This window comes from Myotis davidii, unplaced genomic scaffold (genome assembly GCF_000327345.1).
Source record: "Myotis davidii unplaced genomic scaffold, ASM32734v1 scaffold242, whole genome shotgun sequence".
NCBI classification, from domain to species: Eukaryota; Metazoa; Chordata; class Mammalia; order Chiroptera; family Vespertilionidae; genus Myotis; species Myotis davidii.
This window is the reverse complement of record NW_006295821.1, coordinates 3,041,860-3,061,256: the sequence shown is the minus strand read 5'-3', so window position 1 is coordinate 3,061,256 and position 19,397 is coordinate 3,041,860. Positions and strand designations below refer to the sequence as shown.

At 40.4% G+C, this 19,397-nt stretch overlaps 1 protein-coding gene across 1 annotated transcript in view; it reads left to right on the top strand.

Moving 5' to 3' along the window:
- MYO16 (myosin XVI) overlaps positions 1–19,397 on the top strand; it is a 439,204-nt gene that overhangs the window by 304,271 nt on the left and 115,536 nt on the right. The gene's annotated exons all lie outside the window — the stretch shown is intronic.

Sequence of the window (19,397 nt, the reverse complement as noted above, 5' to 3'; positions counted from 1 at the left end):
GGCTGCCCCCTTTAGGCTCAGTCCTCCGTGATCACAGAACCCAGCTCTCAAACCCCCCAGAGGCACCAGGAATCCCGCAGATCTCCTTTCCCTAGTCAGGGGCTGTGCCTGTCCCAAGGGACGCGGCTGTCTGCCATGCGGTCTCCCTCCGACCCTCTGGGCTCAGAGGTCTGGCAAACTTTCCTGCCCAAATTCCTGGGTTCTTTTTTTTTTACCTTTCCAGGGGAGTTCTGCCCTTCCGGGCTGCAAACCGTCTCACCAGCTGAGCAATTTCGCCAATTCGGGGTGGGTGTTATTTGTTTCAGCTGCTCACTCCATTTGCTCCGGGACACAACCTGGGACGCGTCTGCCTATACCACCGCCATCTTCTTTCTCCCTCCAACACTTGGTTTAATCAGCCTTTTTTCATTGTTGACATTCCAATGAATGTGCACTGATATCTCATTGTGATTTTACTTTGCATCACTCTAATACCTAATGATATTGAGTATCTTTCTGTGAACTTGTTTGCTATTCATATGTCTTCTTTGGTGAACTTCCTGTTCTAATATATTGCCTATGTTTTCACTGCGTTGTTGTTTTTAGAGTTCTTTATAGATTTTAAGAACACATGTGTTTAGATATTTGATTGGCAAATATTTTCTCCAAAACTGTGTCCTGCCTTCTATTCTGTAGAAAAGACTGTGTGGAATTAGTATTAATTTTTCTTTAAATGTTTGGGTAGAATTTGCTCATGGCACCATTTGGATATGCAGATTTCTTACTTGGAGAGATTTCAAAGTATAAATCCAATTTCTTTAATAGTTCTTGGGATATTCATGTTGTCTATTTCATCTTGGTTGGATTTTAGTAATTTGTGGTTTTTGAGAAATTGCTGTTTCATCTAAGGTGACAAAGTTGTCAATGTAGAGTTGTTTGTAGCATTCCATTATTAACCTTTTAATATCTGTAGGGTCTGTGATACTATCCTCTATTTTTCTCTTCTGTTCCTGATAATGATAATTGTGTCTGATTTACTTTTTCCTTACCAGTCTTGCCAAAATTTTATCAATTTTATTTATTCAGAGAAAGAACCAGCTTTTGATTTTTATTAGCTCTATTGTTTTATTTCTTTAACTTATGGAGATTGACATTTTTACAATGTTGAATTATTCTGCCCAAGAACAGTGTATTCATCAGTTTGCTCAAGTGTACATATTTGCATCCTAGGAAACTAAAAATATGTCCCTCTTACAGATTTTGAACATATCCTGTTAAGTTTATGTCTAAATATTTTAAGTTTTGCTGTTATAAATGGAGCCTGGAGTAATGGAGTCATGGGTTGTTCAAATCAATTTGATTGAAACCACTCCTATCTTTATTACTTCTTCTCCTCTGCATGATTTAGATTTACTTAGCTCTCCCTTTTCCAGTATTAACATGGAAGTTTAAGAGATGTGAAACTTATTTTCACCTAATATAAGCATTTAATGTAAATTTTTCTTTGTTGAAATTGCACCATCAGGCTGATGGTGAGTTTACCATTCCTTTTCAGTGCACCCTGCCCTGGAAGCCAAGCAGTTCTAAACCCAGAGGTGGGTGTTGGTGTAAACAAATAGTTTTAGAAGTCTCCTGCTGCAGGCTCAAGGGGGCAGGGCATGGAACCATAAATCGCAAGCGTGCAGAAATGCACTATATTTTATTTCCTCTAGTATCTCCTGTTTCATCCCAAGTGGTCCTGTGGCAGAAGGCTCATAGTCACCTGATCATCCGAGCAAGGGAACTCTTCCTCCCAATTCAGAACAATAGTGGTCCCCCAGAGGATGGGGTCAACCATATTGAACTTTTCACTTTCCTGTCAGAAGGCAGCTTGCCCCAGGTGCAGATGTAGTCACAGAGGTCCACAGTCAACGGGGCTAATGAAGCTCCAGACTTCAGGCTGGAACACAGGAAAGGGAGACCCAGGAAATGAGAGACGTCTAGTGGGACAGAGAATTCGGAGGAGCTATGAAAAGTGACAACAGAGAGCTTTTTATGAAAGCAGGGCTCACCTCCAAGCTCTGCAGGTGTGGATCTTATACTTATTTTACCTTTACTTTTTTCTGTTTAATCGGTTTTAATGGACTATTTTTAGAGCACTTTTAAGTTCACAGCAAAAATGATCTGAAGATAGAGTTCCCACATACACCCTGCCCTCACATATACACAGCCTCCTCCATGAACAACATCTCCCATAGGGTGGTACATTTGTCACCACTGATGAAACTACATTTACACATCATCACCCAAAGTGCAGAGTTTACATTAAGATTCACTCTTGGTGTTTTATAGTGTCACTTTTATTTTTATTTTGTTAAAAATATTTTAAAGATATTTTATGCAGTAAGGTATTTTAAGCTGTCATATTTTTCTTCTTTATTTAATTTACTAGTGTGACATTGGTTTGCAAAACCATACAGGTTTCAAGTGTACAAGTCAATAAAACATCATCTGCATACTGAGTCTTGTGTCCATCACCCCAAGCAAAGTCTCTGTCCAATGCCATTTCCCCCACTTTGTTCACCTCCACCCTTCCACCTACCCTTCCCCCCCCCTTTCCCTCTGGCTACCACTACAACCGTTTTCTGGGTCTGTGTGTGACATATATAATCATTTCATACTCCTGATGCAAAACAATTGAGTTCTCTATCCAGTGTCCCATGGAATTTTTCACTCTGGCTGATGAGAACAGCCAAACTTCCTTCCTGTCTTTGTGATGGGATTGATTCACTCTCATCCATTTGGGTGGTACCTTTCTGGGACGTTGGTAGTTCACTCGCATGCACATGCTGATCAGTATTCCGCTGGAGACTTGAGGGGGAGCTCTGAAGACCTCTGCAGTCTTTTCTCTGTGTAGCTCTCCTCTGATTCTCTGCTCTGTGAACTCCCAGTGCCATTTACTCAGGAGATCCCCAGACTTCACAGGACCCCCTCTTTAGGCCACAGCCTACATCCTCCCTCTTTGAAGTAAACTGACCAGGCTTATGTCTAAACTCATTTATTTCCACTGACCTTCACTGGCTGGTGTCCATTTCTTCTCATATGTTGCCCAGTCTTAAGTTGTTTGTGGACAGAGGATAGAACTAGTAACTGTTCCCCAGTTTTGACTGGAAGCAGAAACCTGTGAACTTACTTGTTATATTGGTTTCCTCCTAGATGGGTACTTTATCTATTAAATTGTTCCCGTGAGTACCTATAATTTATTATCACAACAGAGAACTTCCTAAAATGATGCTATGACTTGAAATCCTGTATTTTTTAAGATAATTTTTGATAGTTTTGAAATGGTACACTTTTCTGTTTGATTATGCACATTATGTACACCAACTTTTCCTAAACAGACTAGTATCTCTGTATAAAAAGTAACATAGAGCAGCTGGTATTTTATAAAATGATGATGCCAGACAAGAGTTTGGGATAGGAAGTGGAGGCGAATACTATATTTGAGTGTGCATGGGATTTTAATTAAGCTAAATTAAGCATGTTAGAAATTGTTCAGGAAGCTGATACCTTTCATTCTTATAGAATTTGTGGGTTGAAAGATTCTATGACCAAAATGGTCAGAAATGCATATTTATGTCCAGAGTTCTAAACAGACTTATGAACTTCTTGCCCCCGCCTCCAGACACACCACACACACACACACACACACACACAGACACACACACACACATGCTTTGGCTCAAGAAAAAAGTACAACCTGCTTTGCTCACAGTAGAATTTTAAGAGTTAGCAGGATCTCGTCCATTCTCTTATTGATGCTCTGCCAGTGTTTTAACTCAGGTCAACCCTGAGACATAAAACATTTCTTAAGGTATTTGAAATTTAATGAGTGATGAGGATATGTTTTTTTTAAAGTACCTTTCACTTACATTTATCAAATATTATCTCAGAAATCTTTACAAAAATCATTACCTTCAAATATTGCTGTAGCCTCTTATCAGACATTTATCAGGTCAGAAATAAGTTTCAAAAATTAAAATTTAAGCAAATATATTTGGCCTTTACTATGTACTATTGCCATTCCATTTCAGTGATAATCTTTTTCAAAGAAACATAAAACCTGGATAACACAAGCCTTGAGAGGTATAAGCCAGTGATGGCGAACCTATGACACGTGTGTCAGAGGTGACACGTGAACTCATTTTTTTGGTTGATTTTTCTTTGTTAAGTGGCATTTAAATATATAAAATAAATATCAAAAATATAAGTCTTTGTTTTACTATGGTTGCAAATATCAAAAAAATTCTATATGTGACATGGCGCCAGAGTTAAGTTAGGGTTTTTCAAAATGCTGACATGCTGAGCTCAAAAGTTTCGCCATCACTGATATAAGCTCTGTATATGAATCTTGTACATTCTCTTTTCAGGATTCTCGTATGATATTTATTCCTTTGATTAGAAATATAAAATCTTTAAATGAAACTGCAAATATACTTTCTTAGCACTAGTATTTAAAATTAAGAAAAGTAGCAATCATAAATAAAATCTAACAAAGTGAAATGTTATATTATGCCTGGACTTTTCTTTCCTATGAACATTATTTCTTGTGCTAAATCTTACCCTATTTTCCTAGAGACCTAAAAGCTTGAAAACTCAAAGATATCTTTACAAAAGTTATTCATTGGAATTAATATTGAGTTCCTACTAGCCACCCAAGGCCATTCGAAGTGCTGAAGATACAAAGATGAATAAGTCTTGCCCAAGTCTGAAGTATCTTCCAGTTAAGTGGGAGGAATAGATACATAAGATAGTTCTGTAGGGGGTCAGCGGGTCCTAGAAGTAGCTTGTTATCTGAGAGATGGAAGTGCTCAGAAGGAATCCCTAGAGGAGTCTTGAAAGATGATGAGAAATAAGCTCATTGAAGGAGGTGATGGAAGATATCCCAGTCTTTAAATGGGAGTAAGGGTGAGGTTAGTTACAGGTAATATACATAAAGGGAAGGTGGTGAGAAGCATGAAACGGTGTGCAGGGACAGACATTCTCACTGCAGTAGCATAAGAACAAGCAAGGAGAATGGAGCAGAGAGAAAGGCAAGACCTGTGTATTTTGGGGTACAACACTTGGAATGTATCCTGTAGCTAATAGGCATCAAACATACAAAACAGTGTAACAATGTGGCCTTATTTTCCTTTATGCTAGATTAGCAATCAGCAAACTATGACCCCTGGGCCGAGTCCAATCAGCAGCCGGCTTAGTATATTAAATAAGATTTCATGGACACACAGCATACCCATTTGTTTGCATATTTTCTGTGCCCCATTTTGTGTTACAAAGGACAAGTGGAGAAGTTGGGACATAGACCATATGGCTCACAAAGCCTAAAATATTTACTATCTGGCTAATAATAATAATAATAATAATAATAAAAGCTTGCTGACCCCTGAGATGGATCTAGCAGTTTCTCAACCTCGACACTTCACATTTTGGGCCAGATAATTCTTTGTCATACTTGGCTGATCAGTGCATTGTAGCAGCATACCCAGATTCTACCCAGTAGATTCCAGGAGCACTCCACCTCCCCCATCATGATAACCAAAAACGTCTCCAGACATTGCCAAATGTCCCCTAAGAGGGCAAAATCATCCCTGGTGAAGCACTACTTGTAGCAGCTAAAGTGAAAACTGGAAATTTGAGTGGAGTGAAAGGACAGATATTAAAAAATATATAATTTGGATATGAAAATTGCATCATTTAGTGTTTATAAACATGGGCTTCAGTGAAAATTGGAGATGACTTTTAGAAATCTAGCTTGGGTTTCAGCATGGTGTGTTGGGTCAGTGTTACATGCCCTTCACTGAGAAATCCTAGTGGAGAAGAAGCAGGTGTCAAAGAGAAGAGAATGAGTTCAGTTTTGGATGTGGTGGGTTCATATATCTATGATATGCTGAGGTAACAAGGCTGATAAGCTACTGAGTATGAGAAAAATCTGGCAAAAGATTTATATTGAAATATTGCTAGATGGTGGCTAGTATTTAAAACCAGAGTTGTAGATGAAAACCACTGAGTACAGTGTCAGAAAACCTGAGAGAATATAAATCCTGTGGGAACTGTGGCAAAAAGGAGTTTTTTTATAGTAGAGTGAACCAGAAATGAGGATACAAAGTGTCTACCATGTTTCTGAATTAGGGAATGAGCCACTGAGGGTGGTAGGTCAAAAGAAAATTTTGTAGAAGGAGGCATGAAGGATGCTCAAAAACTTTTGAAAGATATGATGAGAAGAAGACAAACAAGAAGAGAAAAACAATCAAGGGTCAAGAATGCTATGGCCTCCAAATAATACTATATGGAAAGTCCCCACTTAATGCTGGCCAGAAACATTTTCAAGAATAGTGTGAGCAAGTCGCTCCCTGCTTAGATGTTACATAAGGTTCCTTGTAAACCTCCAGAGTGTTGTACAGATATCGCATTAGTGGGTGGCAATTACGACAGTAGGAGAGGGATTTTAAGGGCACCATCATCAGACCAGATATTTGCAACGGTCTGTAAAAAAGGCAGAATGCCTGGGGATGGAACTGTTGGGAAGTCATAGGCTACATCTTTCTCCCTTCTTAATAGCAACCCGTGGTCCTACGCAGGATACCACTTTCTATAGCAACACGTATATTATGCATTACATATACTTGTAGGTTTAAAGTGTATTCATTTTGTTACTTTCACTGAAGCTGATCCACTCAGCTGGCCTGTTTTTAGAGGGTTTAAAATGGTTTTAAATAAATCGACCACAGCCTTCTTTTAGTATCACCCAATCTGAAAGTATAAAAGACACAGCGGAAGAAAAATGGGTACTTTGACCATTTTTAAACAATCCAAGTGAATGAGAAGTGCGATTAGGTAACACTTGGCAAAGCAAAGTGGCCTAGGGAAGAAAACACAGTACTGCCATTTCCTCCTGGTGACCACCTCTGCTCCTTCACTTGGGACTGATGCTTCTAGCACAGCCCATGCCCCTTCCCTGCTATGGAAAGGATCTGTGAGAAACATGACAATGACTTTGGCGTCAGAGGTGCCAGTAAGACAAAAATGATCCATACCCCTCAATAGTACTTAGAAATGAAAATAAGAAATTAATGGCTATGAAATTGTATGCTTTTACTTGACAGCTACTATGCTATGTGATATGATCATTAGTTTTTATATGTTGTATAAATTGAGAGATATCACCAGCAAAGCCATATTGCTGAGTTATCATTAAAACAATACTAAGTAATATTATTTCATTGCTTTTGCTTTTTAAATAAATATACTTATATGTAAATATTAGACTTAATTATAGTATTATATAAAATAATATTTAAATAATCCTTAAACTATGGTTTGTTTCCCATGTCCCCTCATTTCTCCTTTCTTCCCTTCTTTTCTTTATTCACCCAACAAGAGATGTTGAATGTTTTCTTTTCAATACTCCAGATAATTCAGGGTACTTTAGGGTTAAAAATATGGAATACATAGAATATTCTCTGCCTCAGAAACTAAGAGCACAAAAAATGGTAACATGGAGTGATCAGAAGTAGATGCAGGCAATGTCTAGAACAGTGTAGGTTTCCAGGGAAGGAGATCATAAGGTTTCCTGGAGTAGATGACATTGAACTGAGGCTTGAAGACATTTAGAGTTAGCCAGGAGTGATGGTTGTCCACAGAAGCATAACCATGAGGGAGAGTGGTGAGTTCAGTAAATTTCAGGATGGCAGGAGTGTGTGATCTTAATGGGTGGGAGGTGTTTAACCAAGAAAAGGCAAAGTATCATGAAAAATATGCTAGCCCATGGAAAACTAGAAATGTATACTGGAGATTGGGAGTCCTTTTTGAGCAAAACAGGGTGAAAAATTTACTAGAAAGGTGTATTTAGAAGACTATTGATTACACTGATTGATGTGGTTGAGGCTTCATGGAGATAACTGGATTGAGATGAAGAAAAGGACATAAACTTTAAAGATGTTAGGATGTTAAAATGAACAAAACATGTTGATGAACCAATTTTTGACAGACTCCACAGTTTCCAGGTAGGCAGCTGGGAAATGGTAGATCCCAGGGAGTAGGACAAGATGGGAGAGTGTGTGTGAGGTGGGGAAGGGAATGTGTTGACCTTGAGGTGTGTTTGGGAGACCCAAATTCTGCTCTTCAGGAGGCAATTCAGCAAATTGCCATGAAGTTCAGGAAAGTGATTATTGTGTTTTACATACAAAAACAATTAAAATCATTAATTTATAAATGATAGTTATAGCTTTGAGTGTGTTTAAGGTTGCTTAATGAAAACATTCCAAGAGAGCCAAGAGATAAAGGCTGAAAAAGCACATACATTCAGTAGAATGATGGAGGAAATTATGTTTATAAAGAAGAAATTGATAGATTAGCAGGTGACAGGGTAACATAAAGAATAGGAGGGAAGCCAGGGTGATGGCTAATTCAAGGAGTGGTCAATGGTTTCATGTGGTACAGAGAAGATCAAATTATGTGAAACAGAAAAGGAGGAAAAATCCCTGCAATAAAGTTGTTGGCTTTGACATATAAATCAACTATCATGATATATGATGTTATGATGGTGTGCACAAAAGTAGAAACTGGATTGCAGAGTTTGGAGTATATTGGAATAAAGAAGAAACTTGTATTTGATTGTTACTAGAATGCTAACCCATCCTTGCTAATTCTCAGTTATCACACTATATTGTGGTTAAGTATAATATTTAAAAAGATCAAAGCATGATGGTCATAAAAATGTGTTGACTATATAACAAAGATTTTTTCAGCTCTTTATGTAAAGAGGAAATGAGTAGTAAAATAATTCAAATGAAAATTTGATTTACAGAGATTTGTATTCTCTACTGACAAAATTCATTTTGTACTGCCCAGACAAAGGTAATTTGCGTTGCTGTGGACAAGAATCATTTGCATTGTTACCAGTTTTCTGCAGCTTAAGTTTTATCCCTATAGAGCTGCAAATAGCTTAGTCAAAAGCGATCCATGATCATAGAGTTAGTGATTCCTAAGGGTCCTTTGGAAAATATCCAGTATTCTATTGAGAGTGTCCACTATTTGGGTGTCCACTATTTCCTATATCAAGCAAAGTGTTATACATATATTAATCTTAATGGATAATTATTAAAAAAAACCCACCCCAAAAATGAGAGATCTGGTGCACAAATTCGTGCATGGGTGGTGTCTGACTGGCCCACCCCAATTGGGATTGATCCGGCTGGGCCAGCTGGTGGGGATGAGGGGGGAGAAGACACGGGAGGTTGGCCGGCTGGCCCCGCCCCCAATCAGGGTGCTGGGGGCCAATCGGGGCCTCAGTGCGTGTCAAAGCAACCGGTCATTCCAGCGTTCTGGTCACTTGGCTTTTATGTATATAGAAATGATAGGAACCAGAACATTTTTTAAAAAATATATTTTATTGATTTTTTACAGAGAGGAAGAGAGAGGGATAGAGAGTTAGAAACATCGATGAGAGAGAAACATCGATCAGCCGCCTCCTGAACACCCCTTACTGGGGATGTGCACTCAACCAAGGTACATGCCCTTGACCGGAATCGAACCCAGGACTCTTGAGTCCACAGGCCGACGCTCTATCCACTGAGCCAAACCGGTCAGGGCAAGGAACTAGAACATTTAAGTGTGTGCTGTGTTGAAAGTGTGTGGCATGTTAATAGAGCACTTTTCATATTATCAAATCCTCTAGTGTTCTAGTTAATGCTAAGTCCTAGAGATCTAGTGTACAGAACAGTGCCTAGAGTTAATAATACCATATTGTAATCTTAAAATTTTGCTAAATAAACTAAAGAGCATAAGAGGAAACTTTTTGAGGTGACAGCTATGTTTATGACATTGATTGTGGTGATGCATTTACAGATGTGTATTTATGTCCAAACTCATCCAGTGGAATATATTAAAGAATATATTAAATATATTCTGTTTGTCAACCATACCTCAATAAAGTGGTTTTAAAAAAGTGAATAATTTACAAAATAAATAATCATGATTAGGTTCAGATACCAAACCCTAAGTCTTGATTCAACCATTGTCATACACCTTCAAAAGTAAGTGTACAACAGAAATGTTCATTTCTATTGAAATAGTCTGATCTAGTTTCAGTGCCAGACTGTTTCTGTAGAGATCATACCTCATTCTTAACTTCTTCATGATTGGATAACCAGCTGTAATGGCGGTGATATTCTGAACAACAGATTCATATGGTACTAAGTAACTAATTTCAATATCTGAAATAGGCATAAACTGGTTGTATTAATAAAATGACTGCATTCGCCACCAATCCTCATAAAACCTTTTAGCCATTCCCAAAGAGAATTGCCTTCTCTGTTTAGAAGGAAGAGAAAACACTTGAATGGCAAATAACTCTAACAAACAGATTGGCCTGCCTTGGTTTCCTGCCCATACTCTGAAAGACAGGAGGTCAGACTGACCCTGGTGAATCTTTGGTTAAGGAACAAATAGCTTTAGGAATAGGATAATTTTTCTTAAACCATATAGCTGATGGAGATCTCTTATTTAGATTTCAACAACAAATGAACATCTGTTCTTTTCAGTGTAACTAAACAAGCTGTTCTTGTACCTGATAAATACAGGCTATGGCTCGACCAGGAAATTCTGCAAAATGTGCTGGACAAAAGCACCGATTGTACTCAGCATCCTCCTGGGTGTGTATAAAGAGATCAGAAAGCACCAGCGTCGGTTCCTTCGTTTGCAACCATTATTTCAGCTCCATCACGTATTTGGTTCCCCAAGAGGGCACAGTTTTAAATGTCCCCTATGGTAGATGGCTCTGGAGTGTTTTGCATGCACGGATGGGGTTCCTGTGTAGAAAACATCCTAGGGCTGTATTAAAAACAAGTACAAACCTGGATGAAATAAATGTTTCATGCTGCAAAGGCTGCTCAGGAAATGAAGCCTAGCACATATTTCACACTGCGACGTTACTAATGTAGTGCTCACTTTCATCCATTTATTGAATAAATAGAACATTGTTACATCGCACAATTAAAATGAAATGGTGGAATTGGCTGTAAGAGAACTTGAGAGCATTTTTATGTAAATTCTTAGCAGAGGCTCTGAATTCTCTTTTCTGTTTCTTTCTTCCTTCCTTCCTTCCTTCCTTCCTTCCTTCCTTCCTTCCTTCCTTCCTTCCTTCCTTCCTTCCTTCCTTTCTTTCTTTCTTTTTTCTTTTTTTTTGGTCTTGTCTACAGAGTAGTACTGGCTAATCCCAGGAGCTGAGGTAAAATGTAGCATTCTTTCTTATTATTTAACTCCCACATTGTCTGGGAGGAGAACCCCCTGCCTTAATTACATGAAGTATGTGAATGAATGAATACCATAGGATTAAGGCTGCATCTCTGGGTGTATGTGCTGCCATGGGCTTTGAAAGGAGATGCTTTCAAGGAAGTGGCTTTGATGGAAGTGGACGAACTTGGGTTGTGGTTATTCACACCCACCATCTTCATGCACACGTCTTGGCTAGTTAGAACCCACACAGAGTGAGAGCTGAGAGGTCCTCCTGGGATTTTGAGGTAAAGGATAGGGATGTCCTAACCTTGCCAGTCTCCCGGCCCCCGACAGAACCAGCGTGGGCTGCAGGGTAACGTCAGTGGGGAAGCTCCTCTGCAGTGCCCTCCCTACTCTTCCAAAGGATTCCATTACTGGGGGATCTTGAGCCAGGAAAACATGGGAATGGGAAGTGCCATTGTCTTTGAATGGCATATCCATGTTTCTAAAGATGACAGCAGCCTATTCACAATAATATGGAAAGAGAGGGGACATATATCTTTTCTTTTTAAAATATGTTTTTATTTAGTTTTTCTAAATATATTTTATTGATTTCAGAGAGGAAAAAACAGGGAGAAAGAAAAGCATCAATGGTGAGAATCATTGATCAGCTGCCTCTTGCATGCCCTTACTTGGGATCGAGCCTGAATCCCGGGCATGTGTCCTGACCAGAAATCGAACTGTGGCCTCTTGGTTCATAGGTCACCGATAAACCAACTGAGCCACACAAGTGGGGTGCGAAATCAGTCTTAATCAGTGCCATAAGCAGTAGGTCCTAGATTGTCATAGTCATAATGGAAAGACTTCTTTTTCCCCTCAGTAGAGTTACGTATAGATCCTAATGACCACTGATAAGCTTAACGTTGGTCCAAACAGATGTAAAAATAAACTCTAGAGCAAATTTCAGGTCTGAACAATCCAGGAGGTGTAAAAGCCATCGCAAGACACAGCTACTGTCCCCTGTCTGTCCTTCCTGTAAATATGAACCAAGAGGTCATGGGTCCTGAAGAATGGAGATAGGTGGCCACCGTGGGAAGTGAATCAGGCTGATGAGCTCCAGGCAGAGGGCACAACAGATGCAAAGAAATGTGACAAGTTCTGAAATGGGTTGATTCACTTGGTGCAGAGAACCACTGGGAAAGTGGCAGAAGATGGGGTAGAAGGACGGGCAGGTACACAGGATAAAGGCTTCATATATGGTACGCTGAGCCGTGCAGGCTTTTGTAATAGCAGAGCCAACCCCTGCTACAAGACAGGCAGGCCAGGGGCCAAAGCCTGGACAGAACCTGAAATCATACAGGGGATTTTAAAACCCTAAGAGTCATGGGAAGAAGAGAAAGACTGTGCACACCCTGAAAACACAGATTTTTGTGTAAATTAGATAATTTTTGACAACTTTATGTGTTTTCACATTCTCTTAAAGGAGGAAAAAACGCTCCTCTTTCCATGCCAAGCACCTCTGCAAGTCCTCTGTGTGTGTCTCATTTCTTCTTCTTACGCTCCCTCCCTCGCATGTTGAAATAGGTCTTCTCTCTCAAGCCCACTTGTGCTCCTTTCTCTCCATACCTCTATTTTCATGATGAATGTCAGTACGTTGCTAGGCAGCTGCCACGCTCAGCCCACCACTCAGCATTCTGAATGCTGCAAATTATCCCCAAATAGCTAGAAAATCACCCTTGTGCACCTGCACGGTGCTTACTATGAGAGCAGGAATACGAGTGAAATGAACAACCCAGGCAAGTTTGCAGAACCAGGGAAATGCGTCCCTATTTCAACAGTCAGATTGTTACATTCGTGATGTGCATGCCAGGTAGAGAAACCCCATAGAGCTCTGTGCGAAATAATCAATGAAATGATCATAGAAGGGACTGCATCCATATCCCATAAGAGCTAAAGTTAATGAAATATAATCTCAAGTAAAGTGAAAATAAACAAAAATAAGCATGAAGCAAAGCTAGAATTTGTAAGTTTCTACAAATGTTGCCTATAAGTGTTGTCGGTTCTTCCTAGCCCCTGAAAAACAAAATATCAACACACACACACACACACACACACACACACACACACACACACACATTCTACTTCACCCTTAAGCTGTTGACCTTTACTTTTATTTGTGTGGTGAACCACCAGAGCCGCCCACCACGTGTGCGTCTCCACCATCTGCTAATGTCTATGCTGTAGGAACCTGCTTTCTTCTGTGTCTCTGGCATTATCTGGATTCCCCAGTCACCAAATCCAGCAGCCCCTTCTCAGCACGGACACACTTTAAGCTCCCTGCAACATTTAGCACTGATGACTGCATTCCAAACTCTGCTCTCCCTTGGCTACCAGCCCCAGTCCTGCCTTCCTGCCCAGTCCCATTCCTCCCTGCTCTGCCCTGATGGGCTGTTTTTCTGTCAATCCTGCAACATAGAGCTCCTGGGACATTTCCTGTCCTGTTTCTGTGGATTGTCCAGTCCATCCTGAGGGAGGAGGAGGTTCATGGTCCTCCCCACACATTATTTGCAGGAACTAAAATATGTCCATTATCAAAAAGGTCTTGACATAAGAAAACCACATCTCTTCTGAGATATAATTTTGATAAAAATGCCATGCTGTATATTTGAGTAATACACAGTGAAATTAGAACACATCTTGGTAACCTCCGCATTTCATGGCAGAGATTCTTCTTGTAATAGGTGCTCAATAAATATTTGTTGAATAGAAAATGTAAGGGGTTCCGGGACTTAAATATTCACAATAGAATTTTCTTTGTGAATGAAGAGATGAAGTTAATACTCAGGAAACAGAAACTCTTTCCAAGAAACTGCATCTCAGTTTTGTTTTGGAAGTATTAGCTTGATATAAATGCTTTGTTTTTTTCTGAGGAGATGCTTCTACTATTTCTTGCAGATTTCTTAAAGTAGTGAGTTGAGTCACTACAAGATTTTACCTGACTTCTGTGGTTACTGCATAAACTTTTTTTTTTTTGTCTCTAGGTCTGCAACGGGTAGGATGTCTTTTTAAAACTAAAAGGAAAAATGACTTTTGAAATGAGAAATATTAATTCCTTTCCTTAGGTTCTGCTTTATAGTTATCAATTGTTGTTAGCTTTTCTCTGCTTCAAATGCAATCTATCCCTCTTAGCGACCTCAAAATAAGTATGTCCTATGGTGTGGTCCTTTCTTACAATTTCATAAGGTATCTGATGTGGTGTCTGCTATAATTTTAATGTCATCATACTCCTGATACTATTTCCATCAGGAAATCCTATTGGTTCTGCCTCCAAATATAGATAGAGTTCAAGTCCAACCAGTTCCGACCACTTCCATTGCTCCCATCCTAGGCTGTGGGAAAGCCTCCACATGGTCTCCCTGGCTTTCCACTTGCTCCACTGCCACCCACTCTCAGCCGAGCAGCTTCAGTGATTCTTTTAATGTCAAGTGATATAACTTGTCTGCTCATTCCCAGCTCAGAGTCAAAGCCAAAGTCCTTTGAATCACGGCATGATCTGAATCTTTACCCATGTGGCTTACCTTTGTGAATCCTTCTCCTGCCCCTTCTCACCTGCTCTGTTCCAGCCACCTCCTTGTTATTCCTCCTTCCCCAAACAGACAGGCACTACCCAACTCAGGACTTCTGGCCTTGGCTGTTCCCCAGAGAGCGCCACCACTTGCTTCTCATCCCTTAGATATTTGCTCACAATGAAACTTTTCCTGCTTTATTCTTCTTCATCTCTTTCATTGTGTCTGACATTCTTTCCCTTTACATTTCTACCTGCTCTATCTCTATCAGAGAATGTTAAGTATTGTCATGTTCTCTTCCCAGATGCATTCCCAGTACGTATTTTGTGCTCAGTCAATATTAGTTGATTGTTTAAATGAACCTCAATGAGCCACAGAACCACCAATTCTAGACATAGAACTAGATCCCAATCATTTCCCTCATCCCAAGAGAGGATGAGACAAGAATGGGTTTCCTGGGAGAGGTAGCATTTATTTCTTACCGTCGGTTGACTTATCTTGGACACAGGGCAGATGTCAGCCTGAACACAGAGTTCTTCAGTGGTTGTGGTGTTTTTATCTTGAACAAAAGAGGCTTGGAGTGTCTGGGGATGAGAGCTGAGAAGTCCTACCTGTGACCAGGACCCGTGCTCAGGACCATATAGTGCTCCAGGCTCATTATTACCGTTTGGCCTCAGATGGAGTTTTTGTGAGGTTAAGTTTAGCACAGCGTTAGACCAGGGACACCACCTACAGATGACACTCACATTCCAAAAGACGAGGTGATTTTAATTACACTAAAATAGAATGCCTTACCCTGTCTAAGATGACGTCTTTATCTTTTCGGTTGAAATGTCAGAATTATACCATTTTAGGTGTCAAAAGAACAATATAAAATGAGAAAAAAGGCACCAAGGGTAAGAATTTTTTTTCTGACTTGTTAATACTGTATTCAGATACTTGAATTATTGTCAATTCAATTCTTGGTGATAATTAACAAAGTTCCAGAATGAAACAATTATAGGAGAACAAAAAGATAATTTGACGGATTTCTTTTCGTTATGTAGCTCTGGCTAAATGGAAGAAATGCATTGATTTTCCTAAGCTACAATGGGTCTGTATTTCATTATAAGTTCTGATTGACTCTTATAGGAGAGGTCCAGTCACCCAAAGGTCAAAGAGCAACAAATTATCTCTGCATGTCCAAGTCCTGGTGGTTACTATTGGGTTTTATATTTTTTGTTTTTCATTCTCCTTTTCCTTACTAGAACCATTTAGCACTGGGGGCTTGTTCATTTCTGCCTAGACTGTAGCAATGGTCATGGAGAAATTGCCTCTGGAGTTAGATTGCTCTGGGTTCAAATCCAAGATCAACCACTTTTACCATCTGTGTAAGTGTCCTCAGGCTGCCTTAACAAAGTACCACAAACTAGATAGCTTAAGAGAATAGAAACATATTATCTCACAGTTCTAAAGGCTGGAAGTCCAAAACCAATGTGTCAGCAGGCCATATGCCCCTCTGAGGCTCTGGGTAGAATCCCCCCTCTCCTCTTTTAGCTTCTTGTGGTGGTCTAAAATCCTTGGTGTTCTTGCCTTGCAGCTCATATCCAACCTCTGCCTCTGTCATCACATGTCATTTTCCTCTTCTTATAAGTACACTAGTAGCCCGGTGCATGAAATTTGTGCATGGGGGGGTGGTGGTGGTAGTGGTGGTGGTGGTGTCCCTCAACCCGACCTGCACCCTCTCCAATCTGGGACCCCTCAGGGGATGTCCAACTGCTGGTTTAGGCCTGATCCCAGGCTGACTGGCAGTCAGACATCCATCTCGCAATCCGGGAGAGCTGGCTCCTAACTGCTCACCTGCCTGCCTGCCTGATTGCCTCTAACCATTCTGCCTGCTGGCCTGATTGCCCCCAACTGCACCCCCTTCCAGTCTGATCACCCCTAACTGCCCCCAGCCATCCTGATTGCCCCCAACTGCTCCCCCCCACTGGCTTGCTCACCCCCAACAGCCCCCCTCACCAGCCTTTTTGCCCCCAACTGCCCCACCTCTGCCAGCCTGCTCTCCCCTAACCACCCTGCCACCATGGCTTTGTCCAGAAGTACGCCCAGAAGTTCTCCCAGTCTAATTAGCATATTACCCTTTTATTAATATAGATAGTCATATTGGATAAGGGCCCACCCATTAATGACCTCATCTTACCTTGATTACATCTGCAAAAATCCAACTTCCAAATTAGGTCTTAGGGTGGTGGTGGTGGGGGCGGGGGAACAATTCAACCTATACCCATCTGTGTGAACTAGAGCAACTGACTTAATTTATGTGATCATCAGCTTTCTCACTATCAGATTATCATGCAGACCTCCTACAGTGATGAGGAGCATGTGGAGTAACATATGAAAAGCCCCTTGTACTCCTTCAGTGCTCAAGAAATGTTACTTCTCATTCCTCAAATTCCCAGCTAAATTTCCTAGCATCATTTATGTGTACCTGCTTCATACAAAAACAATGGAGCAGACACCATGGAAGGTACAAAGATGACCCCTGCTTTAGGGAAGCTCACACACATTGAAGACTGACAGGCATAGTCTAGTATTTGTGTCATATCCCAAGAAATACACATACAGTAAGAAAGGGGAGAAATACTTGCTAAGTGGCTTAACAAGGGCCTCATAGCAAATTTGCTACATATTTGGAACCTGAAACTGTGTTTAGATTTCCCAACTCAGTTTCTTTCCTAGTCTAACACATTGTACAATTATATGGTTTGTCATCCTTGGACCAAACATTGTGAAATAAAATCCATGTTTGCTGAAGTCATGCACCAGCATCTTTTGGGGATGCCCATAACGTTTCGGCATCCATCCCACTGCTCTCTGCACACTTTACTTTCACGTCCTAACCCTCCACAAACACACACATACTCCATTAGACCCACTTGTTCTCTCTGTTCCACCCTTGAAATACATCTTTCTCTTCTGCAGCAATCATAATATGGCCAGGAAAAAAAAAAAGCTACCAACTTCAGTGCCTGCTGGGTATGAAATCACATTCTGCCTATTATTTTAAAAAAAATCCACTGAATGCTTCTGTCATCCATAGATCATCTCAGTCCACTCAGTGTGATCAAAAGGATGAGCAGGATTTTTATATCCTTGCCTCTGGCACTACAATTTCATGTTCAGTCTCCGTTACTTGCTATTTTTACTCCTTTCTGTACCCCAAATTTGACACATGAGCAAAAATCTATACAGGAAAAGGAAGGGTATTATTGATGTTGATGTATTTATTTTATCTGAGTCAAGATTAGGAGGACTCTGACAATTCTCAACCCGGGACAAATAATAGAGAGACAGTCACTGACTTCTGATGCTTTGACCTAAAATTGGTTGATTTTATGATGGAGCTACACATATACCCATTCCGTAGAAACCGAACTTGCGATGTTGAATTTTGATCTTTTCCCAGGCCATGGGTTTGCCCTAAATTCTCTCCTGATGCTGAGCCATGGCAGGGAGCCTTAGCTCCCAGTCAACCACATGATCGTGAGCACAAACCATCAACACTCTACAGTGTATGCATTGTGTGAGATGATTTTGCCCAACTGTAGGCTAATGTAAGCTTTCTGATCACATTTAAGGCAGGCTAGGCTAAGCTATGATGTTCCCTAGTTACGTGTATTAAATGCATTTCAACTTCAGATATTTTTAATTTACAGTCGGTTTATTGGAACATAACCTCATCATAAGTGGAGGAGCATCTGTACTGAGTGTTCAGTGACAATGCTCAGGATGTAAGATAGGAAATAAATGTCTGCTACTGAACAAGTCAAATAGGTGTATTTTCGCAGTCTGCATTAGAGGCCAGGACCCTAGTTACTGCAGCGCTGGCTCGCACGCCGGGACCTCATTTCTCTGCAGCACTTGCAGAGATAAGGAGATGCGTGTAAATCCGTTGTGGCTGTCGGTGGGACATGGCCACTGCTCTCAGCGCTGGCTCGGGGAAGGGGGTAAATAGAGATGTGTAGGCAATGTACTTCCCTCCTTAGTTGCCTTGAGGAAACAAAAACACTCCTTTTAGAAGATGCCAAATTTGCTGCAGCAAAATTTAGATGAAATGCTAAGATAGTCTACAGAAAAGAAAAGAAAAGTAGGTGATTTACCCTTTAGCACTGAGTTTCGTTAGCAGTCCCACATGAGAACCATACATACACAGTAGAAGTGGATGCACTTACACAGATCTTCCCTTGTTTCTTCTGTCCATCCTCCTCCTCCCCTTCCCCTTCCTCCTCTTTCTCCTCCTCTTCTTCCTTCTCCTCTCCTTCCTACTCCCCCCCCTCCTTTCTCTTTCCTCCTCCTACTCTTGCTGGTCCTATTCCTTCTTCTTATTCTCTTCCTCCTTTTCCTCCCCCTCCCCTTCTTCCTCTTCCTCCTTCTAATGCAGTTTTACTTATATGTTGAGTTCCATATCATAAGTGCAAAAAATTTTTATATTGATGATGTAATTTTGAAAGCAGTATTTTTTAATACATCCATAGAAAACTATTATATTGACAAGCATTTCAGCTAGGGAATGAAAGATAATAATTTAAAGAAACTTCCAGGACATAATACAATGTC